General features: G+C 44.9%; 3 long non-coding RNA genes across 4 annotated transcripts; 1 reads left to right on the forward strand and 2 right to left on the reverse strand.

Moving 5' to 3' along the window:
* Positions 1 to 673: 673 nt before the first annotated feature.
* Positions 674 to 11,234, forward strand: LOC129714809 (uncharacterized). 2 transcript variants are annotated; one of them, XR_008726398.1, is made up of 4 exons: positions 674 to 1,084; positions 6,332 to 6,397; positions 8,457 to 8,582; positions 11,166 to 11,234. It is a non-coding gene; the product is annotated as an uncharacterized LOC129714809 (long non-coding RNA). The 2 variants fall into 2 exon arrangements; XR_008726397.1 differs by lacking the exon at positions 11,166 to 11,234 and having other exon boundaries at positions 681 to 1,084; positions 8,457 to 11,158.
* A 200-nt stretch (positions 11,235 to 11,434) lies between these two features.
* Positions 11,435 to 16,038, reverse strand: LOC129714811 (uncharacterized). The gene is made up of 4 exons (XR_008726400.1): positions 15,171 to 16,038; positions 14,365 to 14,391; positions 13,154 to 13,168; positions 11,435 to 11,722 (listed from the first exon to the last, which is right to left on the reverse strand). It is a non-coding gene; the product is annotated as an uncharacterized LOC129714811 (long non-coding RNA).
* Positions 16,039 to 17,182: 1,144 nt separating this feature from the next.
* On the reverse strand, positions 17,183 to 21,746 carry LOC129714810 (uncharacterized). The gene is made up of 4 exons (XR_008726399.1): positions 21,347 to 21,746; positions 20,483 to 20,509; positions 18,998 to 19,012; positions 17,183 to 17,218 (listed from the first exon to the last, which is right to left on the reverse strand). It is a non-coding gene; the product is annotated as an uncharacterized LOC129714810 (long non-coding RNA).
* Between the last annotated feature and the right edge of the window lie 3,588 nt (positions 21,747 to 25,334).

The following is a 25,334-nucleotide window of genomic DNA, read 5'->3' on the forward strand; positions in this document are numbered from 1 at the left end:
ATTGGACCGCGCCTTGTCAATCACCATATTGAACCCGCCCCCTTTCGTGCCACTCATAGCACACTGAGCGCTGATTGGTCGCGGATCCGATTGGACAAGGACAGTGTCACTCATAACACACTGTGCGCTGATTGGGCGCCGCTTGGCATGTCCACGCTCTGATTGGACCGCGCGTTGTCAATCACCATATTGATTCCGCCCCATTCCGTGCCATTCTGTGCACTGATTAGGCGCGCGGCTCTGATTGGACAAGGGCCGTGTCACTCATAGTACATTGGGCGCTGATTGGACCGCGCTTTGTCAATCACCGTGTTGAACCCGCCCCATTTCCTACCATTATGTCCGCTGATTAGTCGCGCGGCTCTGATTGGACAACGACCGTGTCGCTCATAGCACCCTGTGCGCTGATTGGGCGAGGCGCCTCTGATTGGCTAAGGACCGAGTCACTCATAGCACCCTGTGCGCTGATTGGGCGAGGCCTAGCGGATCCTCGCTCTGATTGGACCGCACGGTGTCAATCACCGTGTTGAACCCGCCCCATTTCGTGCAATTCATAGCGCCCTGTGCGCTGATTGGTTCCGGCTCCGATTGGACAAGGACCGTGTCACTCACAGCACATTGAGCGCTGATTGGGCGTGGCGGCGGATCCACGCTTTGATTGGACCGCGCATTGCCAATCACCATATTGACCCCGCCCTCTTTACGTGCAGGAGCCAATCAGCAGGAGGCAACGAAAGGGGATGGGAGATAGGAATGTGTCGCAAGGAACCGCAGTTGTTGGTTAGGAGACCAAAACTGTATTTCTTCCCAACCAATGGTTCAAGCGATTTTGTTTGCAACATGCGCCTTAATTTAGTTCAACAAAGAAACTGACAAGTTACTAAAGACCAATACTTTAGACAACGATGCGTCACCTGTATTATCTTGGAATATAGTAATGATCTATTTTTCACCACTGTTTCAGATGGAGACGTCCACCGTCTCTTAACCCTCTGCGTGTACTTTCCGAATTGTTGCAAATAGCCTTTATTGAACTGTCCACGTTTTCATTTCACAGTGGAGCAACTGCAACATATAGACAAAGGTAACTCGTTTAAACAAATTCATATTATCTTCCAAAATGTTGATGTGTTAGTTCGTGATTTGGTGTTTTTCGTGGATTTAATTTTAAAACGATGTCATGTTGTAACACATTTCCGATGCAATATGTGATTGTCGTGTTAAAATATCTTTCGTAACAGATTTTTAATATGATCATGGCTGATCATCCAACTCTGTATCCCGTACCTGCCTTCTCTCCATACCGCCTGATCCCTTTAGCCACAAGGGCCACATCTAACTCCCTCTTAAATATAGCCAATGAACTGGCCTCAACTACCTTCTGTGCCAGAGAATTCCACAGATTCGCCACCCTCTGTGTAAAACATGTTTTTCTCATCTTGGTCCTAAAAGATTTCCCCCTTTTCCTTAAACTGTGACCCCTTGTTCTGGACTTCCCCAACATCGGAAACAATCTTCCTGCATCTAGCCTGTCCAACCCCTTAAGAATTTTGTAAGTTTCTATAAGATCCCCCATCAATCTTCTAAATTCTACCGAGCACATAGACAAAACGTGCTGGGTCACCTCACAGGGACAGGCAGAATCTCTGGAGGAATAATGGGCGACGTGTCGAGACCCTTCAGATGCTAGTTTACACCTAAGATAGACACAAAATGACAGGGCATTCCTTCTCTCCAGAGATGCTGCCTGCCCCGCTGAGTTACTGCAGATTAACCATATTAATCTCTGCCAATATAATCTTTATCACAAACGCTATGCATGATACACATTCCACCATGCTATGTAATCCAGTCCGGGACATGAGTAAGGAATGCAGTTACCGATATCAGCCCTGCTTGTCCGTAGCTCGTCAGTCTGTAATTTGATACCAATGCAGTACTATGTATTATTCTCTCTGCATACGTTTTAATAAAAGTCTTGCGGTTCACCTAATGGAGTGATTACAAAACATGGTGTCAGAGGTAGACAAAAATGCTGGAGAAATATATGATTTGGATGAAGGGATTCAAAGTAACATTAGGAAATTTGCAGATGACACAAAGCTGGGTGGCAGTGTGAACTGTGAGGAGGATGCTATGAGAATGCAGGGTGAATTGGACAGGTTGGGGGAGTGGGCAGACGTGTGGCAGATGGAGTTTAATGTGGAGAACACCAGGGGCGCCGGGGAGATGGCCAGCCCTGCTGGCAGTCTGTTCGTTTTTTCACATTTTTGTTATTTTTAGCGTCTGTTTAAAGTTTGTTTTTATGTTCTTCGGTTTGTTTTATGTGGGGGGAGGGGAGGGTGGGGGGGTTTCAGGGGCAATTTTTTTTCAAGTTGTTACCTTCCCAGAGATGTGATTATTTTTTCGGATCACATTCTCCGGGCTCTGCGGCCAACCATCGCTAGAGCTGGGAGCCACCTCGGACTGTCCCGAGCCCCACCGCTGGGCGCGGACTTAACATTGGAGCAGATCCCTTGCCTGGGATCGCTCCCACCGCGGCCTGCGGACATACCATCAAGGGCTCGCAATCTCGGGAGAGGCTATTCGGGAGCTCCCACGCCGCGGAAGGTTCGACCAGCCCCGACGCGAGGTTCGATCGCCCGGCGCGGGGGAGCTGACATCTCCCCGATGCAGGAGCTGAACGTCTCGATGCAGAGGGCACGAACGCAGCCGGCTACGGGAGGCAAGACTGTCCCATCAACAGGCGGCTTGAGGCCCCTGACCGAGGAAGAACAAAGGAAGAGACTTGAACTTATTTTGCATTCCATCACAGTGAGGAATGTGTAAGAGTCACTGTGGTATATGTTCATGTTAAAATGTGTTTTTGAGTCTGCTGCTTTTAATTGTATGACTGACCTGGCCAGTGAAATTCCTCGTATGTTGCAAAACATACTTGGCGAATAAAATCTGATTCTGATTCTGATTCTGGATAAATGTGAGGTTATCCACTTTGGTTATCCACTCAGGAAGGCAGATTACTATCTCAATGGCGTCAAGTTGGGAAAAGGGGAAGTACAACGAGATCTGAGGGTTCTTGTTTATCAGTCTATGAAAGTAAGCATGCAGTGAAACTTTTCACTGTACCTCTGTACCCATGGCAATAAACCAAACTTAATTTAACTCAACTCCCGCGGCCCAAATTCACCAGAAAGAGATACTTATAGATCTATCAGGACGTGGATGTCGCGTTCCGCAACTTTCATGTATTTCTCAATAGAGCAAAATACTATAATTATTCACCTTAAGACGTTATTTGGAGGGTTGGTTTCTAGTTAGTCTGTTAGTTTAGTTTATTGCCACGTGTACCAATGTAGAATGAAAAGTTTTTTGTTGCATGCTATCAATCAGCGGAAGGTCTATACACGATTACTGTCAAGCTGCCCACGGTGTAAATATACAGGATGAAGGGAAATACCCTGGAAATCTGTCAATCAGGAGGTGCATCAGATGATTCCATCTGTTACCATTTTCACGACCCTCTTTTGACATTCATCATTTTCCAATTCATTTTCCGCTTTCTTTTGCCCAATCAATATTTCCACTTTTTTTGCTTCTTGCTTCACCTTCTCTCTCCCCCCCCCTTCACTTCTTTCTTTGTTCTTCCATCTCTTGTTGCTGATCTGCATCACATCCAGCAGGTAAAGACTATTAAAGCAGGTAAAAACTATAAAGATGTCCATTAAGATAAGTGACTTGAATAGCTGCAAATTGTAATCACAAAGTGTATGAATCATACTCATACTTATATTTCCCGATTCATTTTATATTGTAGAACAAAATCTCTGCCATAGTCTGCATCCTAGGGGCATGAACGTTGCATTCTCCCAATTATGTTAGCCCTTGCCGCCCTCTCCTCCTCCTCCTCCTCCTCCTCCTCCTCCTCCTCCTCCTCCTCCCCCCTCCTCCCCCTCCTCCCCCCCTCCCCCTCCTCCTCCCCTCCTCCCTCCCCCCCCCTCCTCCCCCTCTCCCTCCTCCTCCCTCCCTCCTCCTTCCCCTCCCCCCCTTTTCCTCCTCTCTCCTCCTCCTCCCCCCTTTTTTTCCTCCCCCACCCTTTTTTCCTCTCCTCCTCCCCCCCCCCCCTTTTCCTTCCCCCCCCCCCCCCCCATCAGTCTGAAGAAGGGTTTCGGCCCGAAACGTTGCCTATTTCCTTCGCTCCATAGATGCTGCTGCACCCGCTGAGTTTCTCCAGCATTTTTGTGTACCTTCAATTTTCCAGCATCTGCAGTTCCTTCTTAAAAACGTTTATGTAACCTACTGCATTAGGAGCTCACAAACAATTAACAATATTTTATTAATCTTTTCACAAATAAAATAAGAAATAATGCCTGTTCTGTTCTACTACGGAGTTGGAGGTTCTTCGCATAACATTTGGCAAGGTCTCAATTTGATTGCAAACAATGTTTAATGCATTCAACATTTGCACGTCTTTTGCTGAATATTTGACACCGATAAAAGCATTACTTCGTGCAGAATACGTTGAGCTTGTCAGGTCTTGGCTACGGTGACGTGTATTGGGCAATTATTAAGCTCTGTGTTAAGAATGTTTTGATCTCTTCACAGCTATGCGAGAAATTGGAGTCACGCAAATCTGGGGTTCAAAGATTAGTTTATTGTCACATGTACTGGTTAAGGTACAGTGAAACTCAAATTTCCATGCAGCCATTCTAAAACAAGCAACGAGATGCGCAACAACATAAAAGTTAACATAAGCATCCACCACAGCGGATTCCCCACATTCCTCACTGTGATGGAAGGGAATAAAGTCTAATCTTCTTCCCTATTTATTATCCCGTGGCCGGGGCAGTCGAACCATCCACCTGGAAAGACTGCTTAGGTCCTTGGGTGGAGTCAAGGGGGGAGGTAAAGCAACAAGTGTAGCATTTCCTACGGTTGCAAGCGAAAGTACCAGGGGAGGGGGTGGTTTGGATGGGAAGGGACGAATTGACCAGGGAGTTACAGAGGGAGCGGTCTCTGCGGAAATACGAAAGGGGAGGAGATGGGAAGAAGGAGATGGGAAGATGTGGCCAATGGTGGGATCCCGTTGGAGGTGGTGAAAATGTCGGAGGATTATCTGTTGTATATGACGGCTGGTAGGGTGGAAGGTGAGGACAAGGGGGACTCTGCCTTTGATACAAGTGTGGGGATGGGGAATGAGAGTGGAGCTACGGGATATAGAAGAGACCCTGGTGAGAACCTCACCTATAGTCGAAGAGGGGAACCGCAGTTGCCTAAAAAATGAGGACATCTCAGATGCCCTGGTTTGGAACACCTCATCCTGTGCGTAGATGCGGCGTAGACGGAGGAATTGAGAGTGGGGGACAGAGTCCTTACCCTCGCCCAGCACCTCCGCAGGTCATTGCGAACCGAGCGGAGGTTCTGGGCGAGGCGATCGCCAGGCCAAGCGTGGGTGAGACCAAGCGTAGGCTTGGCGATCGCTTCGCCGAGCACCTCCGCTCGGTTCGCAATAACCAACCTGATCTCCCGGTGGCTCAGCACTTCAGCTCCCCCTCCCATTCTGAATCCGACCTTTCTGGCCTGGGCCTCCTCCATGGCCAGAGTGAGGACCATCGTAAATTGGAGGAGCAGCACCTCATATTTCGCTTGGGCAGTCTGCACCCCAGCGGTATGAACATCGACTTCTCTAATTTCAGGTAGACCTCACGTTCTCCTCCCCTTCTCAGCTCTCCCTCAGCCCACTGTCTCCACCCCTTCCATTCTTCTTCCCGTCCCCGCCCTCACATCAGTCTGAAGAAGGGTCTCGACCCGAAACGTTGCCTATTTCCTTCGCTCCATAGGTGCTGAGTTTCTCCAGCACTTTTGTCTACCTTCATTATTTATATTAATCTTTCTCCCGCTTAGGAAACCTGAACGGAAACCTCTGACGACTTTGCGCCGCACCCAAGGTTTCCGTGCAGTTCAGAGGTTGCAGGTAGTGGAAGCAGGTAGGGAGACTGACAAATAACCCCGGGAACATCGGGGAACTGCACGGAAACCTTGGGTGGGGCGCAGTCTCCAGAGGTCTCCGAAGTGGGACGGGCATTACTCTCACGCGTAGTTATTTGCAGAGGTTACGTAGACAAAACAAACATATTCAGCGAATTTTTGTATTCCTAAATGAAGCACGTCGTTAGAGAACAGCATGAAATCCTTTATTTCGTTTTGCGTTTTGCACAATTAATACAATCCCATTTGCATTATCCCAAGTAAACATGTTTCACACCTTACCGACGTCCGTGCGAAATAATACAAATTTCTCTAATTCTGAAATTAAAAAGTAATGTCGTCTCAGGTCTCCCTGTCGTCTGAACACAGACAAGCGGCATCAAACAGACCCCATCAGCAGCGAAGATCAAAGGTATTTTGCAACTATCTCTCAGTTTGGAGATTCTCTCCCAAACTGGATAGACTCGGCTTGTACTCGCTAGAATTTAGAAGATTGAGGGGGCATCTTATATAAACTTACAAAATTCTTAAGGGGTTGGACAGGCTAGATGCAGGAAGATGTTGGGGGAGTCCAGAACAAGGGGTCACACAGTTTAAGGATAAGGGGGAAATATTTTAAGACCGAGATGAGGAAAACATTTTTCGCACAGAGAGTGGTGAATCTGTGGAATTCTCTGCCACAGAAGGTAGTTGAGGCCACAGTTCATTGGCCATATTTAAGAGGGAGTTAGATGTGGCCCTTGTGGCTAAAGGGATCAGGGGGTATGGAGAGAAGGCAGGTACAGGATACTGAGTTGGATGATCAGCCATGATCATATTGAATGGCGGTGCAGACTCGAAGGGCCGAATGGTCTACTCCTGCACCTATTTTCCATGTTTCTATGTTTTCACTTAATTACACGAGAAATCCCACACCCCTAAAGTAACAAAGCATGATATAACATCACCATTGACCGTTAATACATTCGCCAAAAATTATTTCCCAGAGCATTACAAGACGAAGTTTAATAAATGTCCCTGTGCAAGTGACAATATATAGTAAAACTAAGAGGGACAATAGCAATGATTTCTTTTAAAAAAAACTCCCCCCTTGCCATTCATAATTTAAATGCCCCTTTTCACTCCTTAATTACTTCAATGTGCGAGTACATATGTATGTGTGCGCGCATGTACGCAATATTTACTCTGCTGAATTGCGAAACAATTGCCCTGGAGTCGATAGTAACGAAATAAATAGTTTGAATCAGGAGTCACGGAAACATAGAAAACAGCTGCAGGAGGAGGCAATGCAGGAAAAATGTTTCCAATGTTGGGCGATAGCTCAGTTCTCACTTTGTTACACGAGAAATCCCACACCCCAAAAGAAACAAAGCATGATATACCATAGAAACATGAGGAGGCCATTCGGCCCCTCGAGCCAGCACCGCCTATCAATAACCCGTGCCTGCCTTCTCCCCATATCCATTGACTCCACTAGGCCCTAGATCTCTATCTAACTCTATCTTAAATCCATCCAGTGACTTGGCCTCCACTGCCCTCTGTGGCAGGGAATTCCATGAATTCACAACTCTCTGGGTGAAAAAGTTTTTTCTCACCTCGGCCTTAAACGACCTCCTCCTTATTCTAAGACTGTGGCCCCTGATTCTGGACTCGCCCAACATTGGGAAAATTTTTCCTGCATTTGGTGGTGGTGGGTTGGGGTGGGGGGGCGTAATAAAAGAGGAATGGACTAACCAGACTTCGATTCTTTTAAACGTGTTTCTGAATATTATAAGTGACAAGATATAAAAATTGAAACGATCACCAGAAAATAACACGAGGTTTAGCCAAATCACAATAATCATGAACCTGCAGTTTTTAGTAATTAAACATCGCTAAATGTTGAAAATGAACACACTATAATGTGAGGAACTGTCTCTTATGTTAATTATGATATTCCAGGACTTCTGACATTCGCTTGTAAATAAATCAAGTCGTCCTAGGGCAGTGATTCCCAACCTGGGGCCATAAGCCCAAAAATAAGCCATGGCAAATTTCAGAGGGGGGGGGGGCGCAGAAAAAAATTGGGATTTAGGGGGTCACAGGTTCAATGAAGGGGGGCACAGAGCTACCACCCTGTTCCCTCCTAAATTTCAGTTCTAATAAATTTAAATACAGGGTATATGCAGTTGAAATATTTGTGATGTTTGTGGAATAGAATAAAAGAGAATATATGTGCAATTAATAGACTGATATTTTTATGAAAGGTATTATAATATTGAAGTACTTTTTTTCCGTTTATAATGGGGGGGGGGGGGGGGGGTGGTGGGCACAGGGAAATTAAAAGATCCCAAGGGGACCATGAGCTAAAAAAAGGTTGGGAACCACTGTCTTAGGGAAACCAACGGGTTCACAATTTGAAGTGCCTTTGTCGTGGCTGCCATATGTCAAATTGATTTTCATGCTAATCAGTCTTTCCTTCTTGTGCACAGAGCGGAACACATGAAGCCACTTTATAGAAAGATACAGAATGCCAGTGGAACTCAATGGTCAGGCGGCATCTGTGGAGAGCATGCATAGTTGGGGACACGTTTCAGGGGATCCTTCTTCAGACTCAGGTGCAGCCTGCCAGACAACAAAGGCACCCCCCCCCCCCACCTCCCTTGCCGTCGGCATAATGTTGGGATTGCTGCTGAATGAGAGTTCTGGTCACCCAGTCCGACTGCATGGGCCGCTTTTCAAATCGCGGTTTTCGAGTAACCTTGATTCTTCAGTGTCAAAATCAAACCTGGTGGGAAGTAACCATGGACCGTAAATATTAATCTTGGTGAGGCGCCCTTTGAATAGACCTTGTACTTTAAAAAAAATAACTCTGCATAAAGTTTCATAACCCGATTCCACCTCTTTACCTTGATTATGTTGACAGGCACTTTAAAATGTGTTTTCTTTCTCAGTAGGCCGAACTGGTTACATTTACTCACCATCGTTTTCCAGATGTTTCAGCATTTCTGTTGATCACCAAGTTATAATTATTGTTGGAAAATTAATATTGAAAGTGCTTAACATGCAGAAAAGTTTACCAAAGTCTAATGATGAAGAATGGTTTGATTCGATCTAATTCTAGCTTACCAGCTTCTTTCTTCTGCAACGTCTCAGCTTGAATAACGGAAAGCAGGTCATTAGGTCATGTTTCAGAGGTAGGATTAGGCCATTCCATATAACCATATAGCTATATAACAATTACAGCACGGAAACAGGCCATCTCGGCCCTTCAAGTCCGTGCCGAACACTTATTCTCACCTAGTCCCATCTACCCGCACTCAGACCATAACCCTCCATTCCTTTCCCGTCCATATACCTATCCAATTTATTTTTAAATTATAAAATCGAACCTGCCTCCACCACTTCCACTGGAAGCTCATTCCACACAGCTACCACTCCCTGAGTAAATAAATTCCCCCTCATATTACCCCTAAACTTCTGTCCCTTAATTCTCAAGTCATGTCCTCTTGTTTGAATCTTCCCTACTCTCAATGGGAAAAGCTTGTCCACGTCAACTCTGTCTATCCCTCTCACCATTTTAAAGACCTCTATCAAGTCCCCCCTTAACCTTCTGCGCTCCAAAGAATAAAGACCTAACTTGTTCAACCTTTCTCTGTAACTTAGTTGCTGAAACCCAGGCAACATTCTAGTAAATCTCCTCTGTACCCTCTCTATTCTGTTGACATCCTTCCTATAATTAGGCGACCAAAATTGTACACCATACTCCAGAATTGGCCTCACCGATGCCTTGTACAATTTTAACATTACATCCCAACTTCTATACTCAATGCTCTGATTTATAAAGGCCAGCACACCAAAAGCTTTCTTTACCACCCTATCTACATGAGATTCCACCTTCAGGGAACTATGCACAGTTATTTTTAAATGATAAAATCGAACCTGCCTCCACCGCTTCCACTGGAAGCTCATTCCACACAGCTACCACTCCCTGAGTAAATAAATTCCCCCTCATATTAGCCCTAAACGTCTGTCCCTTAATTCGCAAGTCATGTCCTGTTGTTTGAATCTTCCCTTCTCTCAATGGGAAAAGCTTATCCACGTCAACTCTGTCTATCCCTCTCACCATTTTAAAGACCTCTATCAAGTCCCCCCCTTAACCTTCTGCGCTCCAAAGAATAAAGACCTAACTTGTTCAACCTTTCTCTGTAACCTAGTTGCTGAAACCCAGGCAACATTCTGGTAAATCCCCTCTGTACTCTCTATTCTGTTGACATCCTTCCTATAATTAGGCGACCAAAATTGTACACCATACTCCAGAATTGGCCTCACCAATGCCTTGTACAATTTTAACATTACATCCCAACTTCTGTACTCAATGCTCTGATTTATAAAGGCCAGCACACCAAAAGCTTTCTTTACCACCCTATCTACATGAGATTCCATCTTCAGGGAACTGTGCACAGCTATTCCTAGATCCCTCTGTTCACCTGCATACCTCAATTCGCTACAATTTACCATGTACGTCCTATTTTGATTTGTCCTGCCAAGATGTAGCATTCGGCCCGTCATGTCTACTCCGTCATTCATTCATGGCTGATCTAACTCTCCCTCCCAACCCCATTCCAACCCCATAGAATAGGATAGATTTAAACAAAAACATCGTAATAATCTGCCGACACTAACTTGTTTTTCCGTTTTAATGCCATAATAGCCAAAGCAAAGAGTTGTTGCTTTACGCAGAGAATCCTGGTAGATATAGAGGAGCGAGTAGTATAAAAACAAGGTAGACAAAAAATGCTGGAGTAACTCAGCAGGACAGGCAGCATCTCCGGAGAGAGGGAATGGATGACGTTTCGGGTCGAGAGCCTGCTTCAGACTGATCAGACGCAACGTCACCCATTCCTTTTCTCCAGAGTTGCTGCCTGTCCCGCTGAGTTAAACCAGCATCTGCAGTTCTTTCCTGAACAGTATAAAAAACAAGAACGTGTTAGGCGTCTTGGAGGTTTAATTGACCAGGCAGAATAATTTTGGTCACGTGCTCACGGAAAGTACCACAAACTGCTTAGGAGATAATTTTCAAACATTTAGTGTTGTGTTCTTCAGTACAGATTGCCGCATGACCTCCGTTGGTACAGTAATAAAATAAGTACTGCCAGTTCCAACACCAATCCTTCTTATCTGTTATTTTCCCTCCCCAGAATGGTATGCCATAAGCAAAATAGAAAAACAGCTCGGAAGGAAGCGGCGCTCTTTGCTCGTATGCCACTTACTCCTACTCTTTGCTTCCTGTTTGCCAGCCAGTTCTCTATCCACATCAATACTGAACCCCCAATGCCGTGTGCTTTAAGTTTGTATATTAATCTCTTATGTGGGACCTTGTCGAAAGCCTTCTGGAAGTCTAGTTTAGTTTAGAGGTGCAACGTGGAAACAGACCTATCGGCCTACCGAGTCCGCGCCGACTAATGATCCCTGCACACTAACATTATCCTACACACAAGAGACAATTTACATTTTTTTAACATAACCCAAATAACCTAAATTTTGCACGTGTTTTGAGTGCGGTGGGAAACTGGAGGACCCGCAGAAATCCCACGCGCAGAACGTGCAAACTCCGCACAGACAGAATCCGTCGTCAGGATCTCTGGCGCTGTCAGGCAGCAACTCTACCGCTGTGCCACCATGTCGCCCATTCTGGTAAAATCCGTGAAATCATGCCTACCTGTTTTCTCCAGTTCTGCCTTGAGTTTGTTTGTTTCTTTTTTAAAAAAGGAAGCACATTAATACAATCAAAAGACATAGGACGCCTGAGCCCAAAAACAAAGTCACGAACACCAGTTGAATTTTGTATATTGCAAATCAGCAACGTTATGCCCCTGTCCCACTTAGGAAACCTGAATGGAATCTTTGGAGACTTTGCGCCCCACCCCTAGTTTCCGTGCGGTTCCCGGAGGTATTTGTCAGTCTCCCTACCTGCTTCCACTACCTGCAACCTCCGGCAACCACCTGCAACCTCCGGGAACCGCACGGAAACCTTGGGTGGGGCGCAAAGTCTCCAGATGTTTCCGTTCAGGTTCCCTAAGTGGGACAGGGGCATTAGGGTAAAATCTGACACCATGCCAAGCGTTACACAGCCCTGTTCATTTGACCAAAATTCGTCGTCAATTTGATAAATCCACCTGCATTAAATTCAGGCTATTGGAGAATTAAAGATCATTTAGTGAACAAGATAAACGATTATACCGATAATCCTTTATCTGTTATGGGTTACTGAGTGCAAGCCAAATTATTGTAGATAATTACAACGTTACAACAAGATCTGCGGGTCCTTGTACACCAGTCATTGATAGGAAGCATGCAGGTACAGCAGGCAGTGAAGAAAGCTAATGGGATGTTGGCCTTCATAAGAAGAGGAGTTGAGTATCGGAGCAAAGAGGTCCTACTGCAGTTGTACAGGGCCCTGGTGAGACCACACCTGGAGTATTGTGTGCAGTTTTGATCTCCACATTTGCTGAAAGATATTCTTGCTTTTGAGGGAGGGCAGCGTAGGTTCACGAGGTTAATTCCCGGGATGGTGTGATTGTCGCATGCTGAGATAATGGAGCGATTCGAATTGTATACATTGGAATTAAGGAGAATGAGAGTGGATCTTATTGAAACATGTAAGATTATTAAGAGATTGGACACGCTGGAGGCAGGAAACATGCTCCCGATGTTGGGGGAACCCAGAACCAGGGAGCACAGTTTAAGAATAAGTGGTTGGCCACATAGAACGGAGATCGGTAAAACCGCTTTCACCCAAAGACTTGTGAATCTGTCGAATTCTCTGTCTCAGAAGGCGGTGGAGGCCGATTCTCTGAATGCTTTCAAGAGAGAGTTGGCTAGAGCTCTTAATGATAGCGGACTCACTAGATAAGGCAAGTGATAGTAGGCAGGAACGGGGTTCTGAATGTGAATGATCAGCCATGATCACAGTGAATGGCGGTGCTGGCTCGAAGGGCTGAATGGCCTCCTCCTGTACCTATTGTCTATTGTCTACTCTGAACATAGTAACATTTCTGGCTCTCGATATGCATTCGATACTGATGACAATGTTATTCCGACCACGTGTTGTGGGAAACGCACGTTCACAGCCGACGGCATAAATTTGGTTCCCAGGCAAATTGTTAAAGAAAGCTTTTGTACTCACCAGTCGTACATATGTCTACAAATAAATTAAAATATATTCATAAACAAACTGGCCATATCCAGTGGCTGTAACATTTCAAACATAAGCTGTTCCGAAAACTGTTTAAATGACCAGCCGCCCAAAATGCTTCGAAGTTGAAGATGAATGTTTGAGAGTCATAGATTCGTACAACGCGGAAACAGGCCCTTCGTCCTAAACTGCCCTCACCGAACGCGTCCTACCTACAGTCATCCCACCTGTTTGCTTTTGGCCCTCATCCCTCTAGATCCATAGAAACATATAAAATAGGTGCAGGAGTAGGCCATTCGGCCCTTCCAGCCTGCACCGCCATTCAATATGATAATGACTGATCATCCAACTCAGTATCCTGTACCTGCCTTCTTTCCATACCCCGTGATTCCTTTAGCCACAAGGGCCACATCTAACTCCCTCTTAAATATAGCCAATGAACTGGCCTCAACTACCTTCTGTGGCAGAGAATTACACAGATTCACCACTCTCTGTGTGAAAAAAGTTTTTCTCATCTCGGTCCCAAAAGATTTTCCCCTTATCCTTAAACTGTCACCCCTTGTTCTGGACTTCCCCAACATCGGCAACAATCTTCCTGCATCTAGTTAGTCCAACCCCTTAAGAATTGTGTACGTTTCTATAAGAACCCCCCTCAATCTTCTAAATTCTAGCGAGTGCAAGCCGAGTCTATCCACTCTAAACCTATCCTATCCATGCAACTGTCTATGTGTTTCTTAAACGTTGCGGCGGCACTTGACTCAAGTACCTCCTCCGGCAGCTCGTTCAATAGACCCACCATACTTCGTGCAAAATAGTCACTCCTCGGCTTCCTTTGATATTGAAATTTGAAAGTTCGTGAAAATACAGATTTCACAGCGGGACAAGCAGCATCTCTGGACAGAAGGACTGGCTGGCGTTTTGTAGCCTTGTATGGATGACCCCGCCTAGATTTCGCGACAGTGTTACATTCTAAATTATTTATATTTAAGAAAGTACTGCAGATGCTGGAAAAATCGAAAGTAGACAAAAATGCTGAAGAAACTCAGCGGGTGAGGCAGCATCTATGGAGCGAAAGAATAGGCGACAGAAGGGTCTCGACCCAAAATGTCGCCTATTCCTTCGTCCATAGATGTTGACTCACCATTTGTGCCTATCTTCATTATATGGGGGGGGGGGGCGTAATAAAAGAGGAATGGACTAACCAGACTTCGATTCTTTTAAACGTGTTTCTGAATATTATAAGTGACAAGATATAAAAATTGAAACGATCACCAGAAAATAACACGAGGTTTAGCCAAATCACAATAATCACGAACCTGCAGTTTTTAGCAATCAGATGAAGCGAAATGTTGAAAATTAACACACTATAATGTTAGGAACTGTTTCTTATGTTAATGATGATATTCCAGGACTACTGACGTTCGCTTGTAATCCAAATGGATTTTCATGCTAAGCAGTATTTCCTTCTTGTGCACAGAGCGGAACACATGAAGCCAATTTGTAGAAAGATACAAAATGCCAGAGTAACTCAGTGATCAGGCGGCATCCGTGGAGAGCAAGCATAGTTGGGGACACGTTTCAGGGGATCCTTCTTCAGACTCAGGTGTAGCCTGCCAGCCTAGGCACCCCCCCCCCCCCCCCCACCCCCCCCCCCCCCCCCCCCCCCCCCCCCGCTTCCTCCCTTGCCGACGGAATTAATTATAATATTGGGATTGCTGCTGAATGAGAGTTCTGGTCACCCAGTCCGACTGAAAGGGCTACTTTTCAAATCGCGGTTTTCGAGTAACCTTGATTCTTCAGTGTCAAAATCAAACCTGGTGGGAAGTAACCATGGACCGTAAATATTAATCTTGGGTGAGGCGCCGTTTGAATAGAACTTGTACTTTTTAAAAAATAACTCTGCATAAAGTTTCATAACCCGATTCCACCTCTTTACCTTGATTATGTTGACAGGCACTTTAAAATGTGTTTTCTTTCTCAGTAGGACGAACTGGTTGCATTTACTCACCATCGTTTTCCAGGTGCTTCAGCAATTCTATTGATCACCAAGTTATAATTATTGTTGGAAAATTAATATTGAAAGTGCTTAACATGCAGAAAAGTTTACCAAAGTCTAATGATGAAGAATGGTTTGATTCGATCTAATTCTAGCTTACCGGCTTCTTTCTTCTGCAACCTCTCAGCTAAAATAACGGAAAGCAGGTCATTAGGTCATGTTTCAGAGGTAGGATTAGGCCATTCCATATAACCTTATAACCATATAACAATTACAGCACGGAAACAGGCCATATCGGCCCTACAAGTCCGTGCCGAACACGTATTCTCCCCTAGTCCCATCTACCTGCACTCAGACCATAACCCTCCATTCCTTTCCCGTCCATATACCTATCCAATTTATTTTTAAATGATAAAATCGAAACTGCCTCCACCACTTCCACTGGAAGCTCATCCCACACAGCTACCACTCCCTGAGTAAATAAATTCCCCCTCATATTACCCCTAAACGTCTGTCCCTTAATTCTCAAGTCATGTCCTCTTGTTTGAATCTTCCCTACTCTCAATGGGAAAAGCTTATCCACGTCAACTCTGTCTATCCCTCTCACCGTTTTAAAGACCTCTATCAAGTCCCCCCTTAACCTTCTGCGCTCCAAAGAATAAAGACCTAACTTGTTCAACCTTTCTCTGTAACTTAGTTGCTGAAGCCCAGGCAACATTCTAGTCAATCTCCTCTGTACTCTCTCTTTACCACCCTATCTACATGAGATTCAACCTTCAGGGAACTATGCACAGTTATTCCTAGATCCCTCTGTTCAACTGCATTCTTCAATTCGCTACCATTTACCATGTACGTCCTATTTTGATTTGTCCTGCCTAGATGTAGCATTCGGCCCGTCATGTCTACTCCGTCATTCATTCATGGCTGATCTAACTCTCCCTCCCAACCCCATTCTCCAGCACATAGAATAGGATAGATTTAAACAAAAACATCGTAATAATCTGCCGACACTAACTTGTTTTTTCCGTTTTAATGCCATAATAGCCAAAGCAAAGAGTTGTTGCTTTACGCAGAGAATCCTGGTAGATATAGAGGAGCGAGTAGTATAAAAACAAGTTAGACACAAAATGCTGGAGTAACTCAGCAGGACAGGCAGCATCTCCGGAGAGAAGGAATGGATGACGTTTCGGGTCGAGAGCCTGCTTCAGACTGATCAGACGAAACGTCACCCATTCCTTCTCTCCAGAGTTGCTGCCTGTCCCGCTGAGTTAAACCAGCATCTGCAGTTCTTTCCTGAACAGTATAAAAAACAAGAACGTGTTAGGCGTCTTGGATGTTTAATCGACCAGGCAGAATAATTTTGGTCATGTGCTCACGGAAAGTACCACAAACTGCTTAGGAGATAATTTTCAAACATTTAGTGTTGTGTTCTTCAGTACAGATTGCCGCATGACCCCCGTTGGTACAGTAATAAAATAAGTACTGCCAGTTCCAACACCAATCCTTCTTATCTGTTATTTTCCCTCCCCAGAATGGTATGCCATAAGCAAAATAGAAATACAGCTCGGAAGGAAGCAGCGCTCTTTGCTCGTATGCCACTAGTGCTAAATAAATGTAAGCTCCATTCCATCTGCAAGCCATTCTCCACCGATGAGTGTGGCATTAATTCCTGTATTGGGGTAAAGCATATGCATGCAGCATTGATTTGTTTAGTTGAGAGGTGCAACGTGAAACAGACCTATCGGCCTACCGAGTCCGCGCCGACTAATGATCCCTGCACACTAACATTATCCTGCACACAAGGGATAATTTATATATTTTTAACCAAATCCAAATAACCTAAATTTTGCACGTGTTTTGAGTGCGGTGGGAAACTGGAGGACCCGCAGAAATCCCACGTGCAGAACGTGCAAACTCCGCACAGACAGAAGCCGTCGTCAGGATCTCTGGCGCTGTCAGGCAGCAGCTCTACCGCTGTGCCACCGTGTCGCCCTTTCTGGTAAAATCCATGAAATCATGCCTACCTGTTTTCTCCAGTTCTGCCTTGAGTTTGTTTGTTTCTTATATTTAAAAACAAAAGGAAGCACATTAATACAATCAAAAGTCATAGGACGCCTGAGCCCCAAAAAAAGTCACAAACACCAGTTGAATTTTGTATATTGCAAATCAGCAAAAGTTATGCTCCTGTCCCACTTGGGAAACCTGAACGGAAACCATTGGAGACTTTGCGCCCCACCCCTAGTTTCCGTGCGGTTCCCGGAGGTTCTTGTCAGTCTCCCTACCTGATTCCACTACCTGCAACCTCCGGCAACCACCTGCAACCTCCGGGAACCGCACGGACACCTTGGGTGGGGCGCAACGTCTCCAGAGGTTTCTGTTCAGGTTTCCTAAGTGGGACAGGGGCATTAGGGTAAAATCTGACACCATGGCATGGTAAAATCTGACACCAAATGAACAGGGCATTACACAGCCCTGTTCATTTGACAAAAAATCATCGTCAAGTTGATAAATCCACTTGCATTAAATTCAGACTATTGGGGAATTAAAGATCATTTAGTGAACAAGATAAACGATTATAACGATAATCCTTTATCTGTTATGGGTTACTGAGTGCAAGCCAAAACAAGATCTGCGGGTCCTTGTACACCAGTCATTGATAGGAAGCATGCAGGTACAGCAGGCAGCGAAGAAAAGCTAATGGCATGTTGGCCTTCATAAGAAGAGGAGTTGAGTATCGGAGCAAAGAGGTCCTTCTGCAGATGTACAAGGCCCTGGTGAGACCACACCTGGAGTATTGTGTGCAGTTTTGGTCCCCAAATTTGATGAAAGATATTCTTGCTTTTGAGGGAGTCCAGCGTAGTTTCATGAGGTTAATTCCCGGGACGGTGGGACTGTCGCATGCTGAGATAATGGAGCGATTCGAATTGTATACATTGGAATTAAGGAGAATGAGAGTGGATCTTATTGAAACATGTAAGATTATGAAGAGATTGGACACGCTGGAGGCAGGAGCCATGCTTCCGATGTTGGGGGAACCCAGAACCAGGGAGCACAGTTTAAGAATAAGTGGTTGGCCACATAGAACGGAGATCAGGGGTCACAGCTTAAGGATAAAGGGGAAATCCTTTAAAACCGAGATGAGAAGAACGTTTTTTTCACACAGAGAGTGGTGAATCTCTGGAACTCTCTGCCACAGAGGGTAGTTGAGGCCAGTTCGTTGGCTATATTTAAGAGGGAGTTAGATGTGGCCCTTGTGGCTAAGGGGATCAGGGGGTATTGAAAGAAGGCAGGTACATGATACTGAGTTGGATGATCAGCCATGAACATATTGAATGGCGGTGCAGGCTGGAAGGGCCGAATGGCCTACTCCTGCACCTATTTTCTATGTTTCTATGTATCTAGAGGGATGAGGGCCAAAAGCAAACAGGTGGGATGAGTGTAGATAGGACGCGTTCGGTGAGGGCAGTTTAGGACGAAGGGCCTGTTTCCACGTTGTACGAATCTATGACTCAACTTTCAAGAGAGAGTTGGATAGAGCTCTTAAAGATAGCGGACTCACTAGATAAGTCAAGTGATAGTAGGCAGGAACGGGTTTCAGAATGTGAATGATCAGCCGTGATCACAGTGAATGGCGGTGCTGGCTCGAAGGGCTGAATGGCCTCCTCCTGTACCTATTCTCTATTGTCTACTCCGAACATAGTAACATTTCTGGCTCTCGATATGCATTCGATACTGATGACAATTTCATTCCGACCACGTGTTGTGGGAAACGCAAGTTCACAGTCGACGGAATAAATTTGGTTCCCAGGCAAATTGTTAAAGAAAGCTTTTGTACTCACCAGTCGTACATATGTCTACAAACAAATTAAAATATATTCATAAACAAACTGGCCATACCAGTGGCTGTAACATTTCAAACATAAGCTGTTCCCAAAACTGTTTAAATGACCAGCCGCCCAAAATGCTTCGAAGTTGAAGATGGATGTTTGAGAGTCATAGATTCGTACAACGTGGAAACAGGCCCTTCGTCCTAAACTGCCCTCACCGAACGCGTCCTATCTACACTCATCCCACCTGTTTGCTTTTGGCCCTCATAGAATAGAATAGAATAGTAGAATAGAATAGTTTCTTTATTGTCATTGTAACATGAGCCATGTACAACGAAATTTAAAAATGTCAGCCAGTCAGTGCACCATTCAAACATTTCTAAAAGCTAACGATACATACAAGGTAAAATATTAAAAGATAAACAACTAAATAAATATCACGAAAGTAGCACGCATAAACACTCATCCCTCTAGATACATAGAAACATAGAAAATAGGTGCAGGAGTAGGCCATTCGGCCCTTCCAGCCTGCACCGCCATTCAATATGATCATGGCTGATCATCCAACTCAGTATCCTGTACCTGCCTTCTTTCCATACCCCGTGATTCCTTTAGCCACAAGGGCCACATCTAACTCCCTCTTAAATATAGCCAATGAACTGACCTCAACTACCTTCTGTGGCAGAGAATTAAGGAGATTCACCACTCTCTGTGTGAAGAAAGTTTTTCTCACCTCGGTCCCAAAAGATTTCCCCCTTATCCTTAAACTGTGACCTCTTGTTCTGGACTTCCCCAACATCGGCAACAATCTTCCTGCATCTAGTCTGTCCAACCCCTTAAGAATTGTGTACGTTTCTATAAGATCCCCCCTCAATCTTCTAAATTCTAGCGAGTGCAAGCCGAGTCTATCCACTCTAAACCTATCCTATCCATGTAACTGTCTATGTGTTTCTTAAACGTTGCGGCGGCACTTGACTCAAGTACCTCCTCCGGCAGCTCGTTCAATAGACCCACCATACTTCGTGCAAAATAGTCACCTCTCGGCTTCCTTTGATATTGAAATTTGAAAGTTCGTGGAAAATACTGATTTCACAGATAACGCGCTGAGTTTTTGTATCTTTTCAGCTAAGCTACCACGAGGGAATAGGCACAAAATGCTGGAGTAACTCAGCGGGACAGGCAGTATCTCTGGACAGAAGGACTGGCTGGCGTTTTGTAGCCTTGTATGGATGACCCCGCCTAGATATCGCGACAGTGTTACATTCTAAATTATTTATATTTAAGAAAGTACTGCAGATGCTGGAAAAATGGAAGGTAGACAAAAATGCTGAAGAAACTCAGCAGGTGAGGCAGCATCTATGGAGCGAAGGAATAGGCGACAGAAGGTTCTCGACCCAAAACGTCGCCTATCCCTTCGTCCATAGATGTTGACTCACCATTTGTGCCTATCTTCATTATATGGGGGGGGGGGGCGTAATAAAAGAGGAATGGACTAACCAGACTTCGATTCTTTTAAACGTGTTTCTGAATATTATAAGTGACAAGATATAAAAATTGAAACGATCACCAGAAAATAACACGAGGTTTAGCCAAATCACAATAATCACGAACCTGCAGTTTTTAGCAATCAGATGAAGCGAAATGTTGAAAATTAACACACTAAAATGTTAGGAACTGTTTCTTATGTTAATGATGATATGCCAGGACATCTGCCGTTCGCTTGTAAATAAATCAAGTAGTCCTAGGGAAACCAACGGGTTCACGATTTGACGTGCCTTTGTCGTGGCTGCCATATGTCAAATGGGTTTTCATGCTAAGCAGTATTTCTTTCTTGTGCACAGAGCGGAACACATGAAGCCACTTTGTAGACAGATACAAAATGTCAGAGAAACTCAGTGATCAGGCGGCATCCGTGGAGAGCATGCATAGTTGGGGACACGTTTCAGGGGATAATTCTTCAGACTCAGGTGTAGCCTGCCAGCCTACAAAGGCACCCCCCCCCCCCCCCCCCCCTCCCCACCCCCCCCCCCCTCCCTTGCCGTCGGCATGAATTATAATGTTGGGATTGCTGCTGAATGAGAGTTCTGGTCACCCTGTCCGACTGAATGGGCTGCTTTTCAAATCGCGGTTTTCGAGTAACCTTGATTCTTCAGTGTCAAAATCAAACCTGGTGGGAAATAACCATGGACCGTAAATATTAATCTTGGGTGAGGCGCCCTTTGAATAGACCTTGTACTTTAAAAAACATAACTCTGCATAAAGTTTCATAACCCGATTCCTCCTCTTTACCTAGATTATGTTGACAGGCACTTTAAAATGTGTTTTCTTTCTCAGTAGGCCGAACTGGTTACATTTACTCACCATCGTTTTCCAGGTGCTTCAGCAATTCTATTGATCACCAAGTTATAATTATTGTTGGAAAATTAATATTGAAAGTGCAGAAAAGTTTACCAAAGTCTAATGATGAAGAATGGTTTGATTCGATCTAATTCTAGCTTACCAGCTTCTTTCTTCTGCAACTTCTCAGCTAGAATAACGGAAAGCAGGTCATTAGGTCATGTTTCAGAGGTAGGATTAGGCCATTCCATATAACCATATAACCATATAACAATTACAGCACGGAAACAGGCCATCTCGGCCCTTCTAGTCCGTGCCGAACACGTATTCTCCCCTAGTCCCATCTACCTGCACTCAGACCGTAACCCACCATTCCTTTCCCGTCCATATAACTATCCAATTTATTTTTAAATGATAAAATGGAACCTGCCTCCATAAAATGGAACCACTGGAAGCTCATTCCACACAGCTACCACTCCCTGAGTAAATAAATCCCCCCTCATATTACCCCTAAACTTCTGTCCCTTAATTCTCAAGTCATGTCCTGTTGTTTGAATCTTCCCTACTCTCAATGGGAAAAGCTTATCCACGTCAACTCTGTCTATCCCTCTCACCATTTTAAAGACCTCTATCAAGTCCCCCCTTAACCTTCTGCGCTCCAAAGAATAAAGCCCTAACTTGTTCAACCTTTCTCTGTAACCTAGTTGCTGAAACCCAGGCAACATTCTGGTAAATATCCTCTGTACTCTCTATTCTGTTGACATCCTTCCTATAATTAGGCGACCAAAATTGTACAGAATACTCCAGAATTGGCCTCACCAATGCCTTGTACAATTTTAACATTACATCCCAACTTCTATACTCAATGCTCTGTTTTATAAAGGCCAGCACACCAAGAGCTTTCTTTACCACCCTATCTACATGAGATTCCACCTTCAGGGAACTGTGCACAGTTATTCCCAGATCCCTCTGTTCAACTGCATTCCTCAATTCGCTACAATTTACCATCTCCTGCCTGCCAAGATGTAGCATTCGGCCCGTCATATCTACTCTGTCATTAATTCATGGCTGATCTAACTCTCCCTCCTTACCCCATTCTCCACCCCATAGAATATAATGGGTTTAAACAAAACCATTGTCATAATCTGCCGACACTAACTTGTTTTTCAATTTTGATGCCAAATTAGCCAAACTAAAGAGTAGTTGTTGCTTTACGCAGAGAATCCTGGTAGATATGGAGGAGCGAGAAGTATAAAAACAAGTTAGACACAAAATGCTGGAGTAACTCAGCAGGACAGGCAGCATCTCCGGAGAGAAGGAATGGATGACGTTTCGGGTCGAGAGCCTGCTTCAGACTGATCAGACGAAACGTCACCCATTCCCTTTCTGCAGAGTTGCTGCCTGTCCCGCTGAGTTAAACCAGCATCTGCAGTTCTTTCCTGAACAGTATAAAAAAACAAGAACGTGTTAGGCGTCTTGGAGGTTTAATCGACCAGGCAGAATAATTTTGGTCATGTGCTCACGGAAAGTACCACAAACTGCTTAGGAGATAATTTTCAAACATTTAGTGTTGTGTTCTTCAGTACAGATTGCCGCATGACCTCCGTTGGTACAGTAATAAAATAAGTACTGACAGTTCCAACACCAATCCTTCTTATCTGTTATTTTCCCTCCCCAAAATGGTATGCCATAAGCAAAATAGAAATACTGCTCGGAAAGAAGCAGCGCTCTTTGCTCGTATGCCACTAGTGCTAAATAAATGTAAGCTCCATTCCATCTGCAAACCATTCTCCACCGATGAGTGTGGCATTAATTCCTGTATTGGGATAAAGCATATGCATGCGGCATTGATTTGTTTAGTTTAGAGGTGCAACGTGGAAACAGGCCTATCGGCCTACCGAGTCCGCGCCGACTAATGATCCCTGCACACTAACATTATCCTGCACACAAGGGACAATTTACATTTTTTTAACCAAATCCAAATAACCTAAATTTTGCACGTGTTTTGAGTGCGATGGGAAACTGGAGGATCCGCAGAAATCCCACGCGCAGAACGTGCAAACTCCGCACAGACAGAAGCCGTCGTCAGGATCTCTGGCGCTGTCAGGCAGCAACTCTACCGCTGTGCCACCGTGTCGCCCTTTCTGGTAAAATCCGTGAAATCATGCCTACCTGTTTTCTCCAGTTCTGCCTTGAGTTTGTTTGTTTCTTTTTTTTAAAAAGGAAGCACATTAATACAATCAAAAGTCATAGGACGCCTGAGCCCAAAAACAAAGTCACAAACACCAGTTGAATTTTGTATATTGCAAATCAGCACGTTATGCCCCTGTCCCACTTAGGAAACCTGAACGGAAACCTTTGGAGACTTTGCGCCCCCGTTCAGGTTCCTCCGTGGGCGGGGGCCGGAGGTTAAAATCAGACACCATGCCTGCGTTCCACTGCCTGCAACCTCCGGCAACCACCTGCAACACTCCGAGGAACCGCACTGGAAACCTTGGGTGGGGCGCAAAGTCTCATTTAGTGAACAAGATACACCTTTCACGGTTTCCTTTGTGGGTTATGGGTTACTGAGGCAAAATCTGACACCATGCCAAGCGTTACACAGCCCTCTTCACTTGACCAAAATTCGTCGTCACTTTGAGAAATCCACCTGCATTAAATTCAGACTATTGGGGAATTAAAGATCATTTAGTGAACAAGATACACGATTATAACGATAAGAGGATCTGTTATGGGTTACTGAGTGCAAAGAGGTCCTTATTGTAGATACATGGCCCTGGTTACACACCTGGAGTATCTGCGGGTCCTTGTCCACCATTTGATTGATAGGAAGCTTTTGAGGGAGTACAGCAGGATCATGAAGTTAAGCTTCCCGGGATGTTGGCCTGTCATGCTGAGAGAATGGAGCGTTTCGAATCGGAGCAATGAAGCAAAATGCAGTGGTGTCTTATTGGCCCATGGTGATTATTAAGCCTGGACACGCTGTGTGCAGGTTTATGTCTCCACATTGGGGGAACCCATATACTTGCTTTTGAGTGTTTAAGAATAAGTGGTTGGCCACATAGAACGGAGATCGGTAAAACCGCTTTCACCCAAAGAATTGTGAGTCTGTGGAATTCTCTGCCTCAGAAGGCAGTGGAGGCCGATTCTCTGAATGCTTTCAAGAGAGAGTTGGATAGAGCTCTTAAAGATAGCGGACTCACTAGATAAGTCAAGTGATAGAAGGCAGGAACGGGTTTCTGAATGTGAATGATCAGCCATGATCACAGTGAATGGCGGTGCTGGCTCGAAGGGCTGAATGGCCACCTCCTGTACCTATTCTCTATTGTCTATTGTCTACTCTGAACATAGTAACATTTCTGGCTCTCGATATGCATTCGATACTGATGACAATTTTATTCCGACCACGTGTTGTGGGAAACGCAATTTCACAGCCGACGGAATAAATTTGGTTCCCAGGCAAATTCTTAAAGAAAGCTTTTGTACTCACCAGTCGTACATATGTCTACAAATAAATTAAAATATATTCATAAACAAACTGGCCATATCCAGTGGCTGTAACATTTCAAACATAAGCTGTTCCGAAAACTGTTTAAATGACCAGCCGCCCAAAATGCTTCGAAGTTGAAGATGGATGTTTGAGAGTCATAGATTCGTACAAACGTGGAAACAGACCCTTCGTCCTAAACTGCCCTCACCGGGCGCGTCCTATCTACAGTCATCCCACCTGTTTGCTTTTGGCCCACATCCCTCTAGAAACATAGAAAATAGGTGCAGAAGTAGGTCATTCGGCCCTTCGAGCCTGCACCGCCATTCAATATGATCATGGCTGATCCTCCAACTCAGTATCCTGTACCTACCTTCTCTCCATGCTCCCTGATCCCTTTAGCCACAAGGGCCATATCTAAATCCCTCTTAAATATAGCCAATGAACTGGCCTCAACTACCTTCTGTGGCAGAGAATTCCACAGATTCACCACTCTTTGTGTGAAAAAAAGCTTTTCTCATCTCG

This window comes from Leucoraja erinacea, chromosome 42 (genome assembly GCF_028641065.1).
Source record: "Leucoraja erinacea ecotype New England chromosome 42, Leri_hhj_1, whole genome shotgun sequence".
Taxonomy (NCBI): domain Eukaryota; kingdom Metazoa; phylum Chordata; class Chondrichthyes; order Rajiformes; family Rajidae; genus Leucoraja; species Leucoraja erinaceus.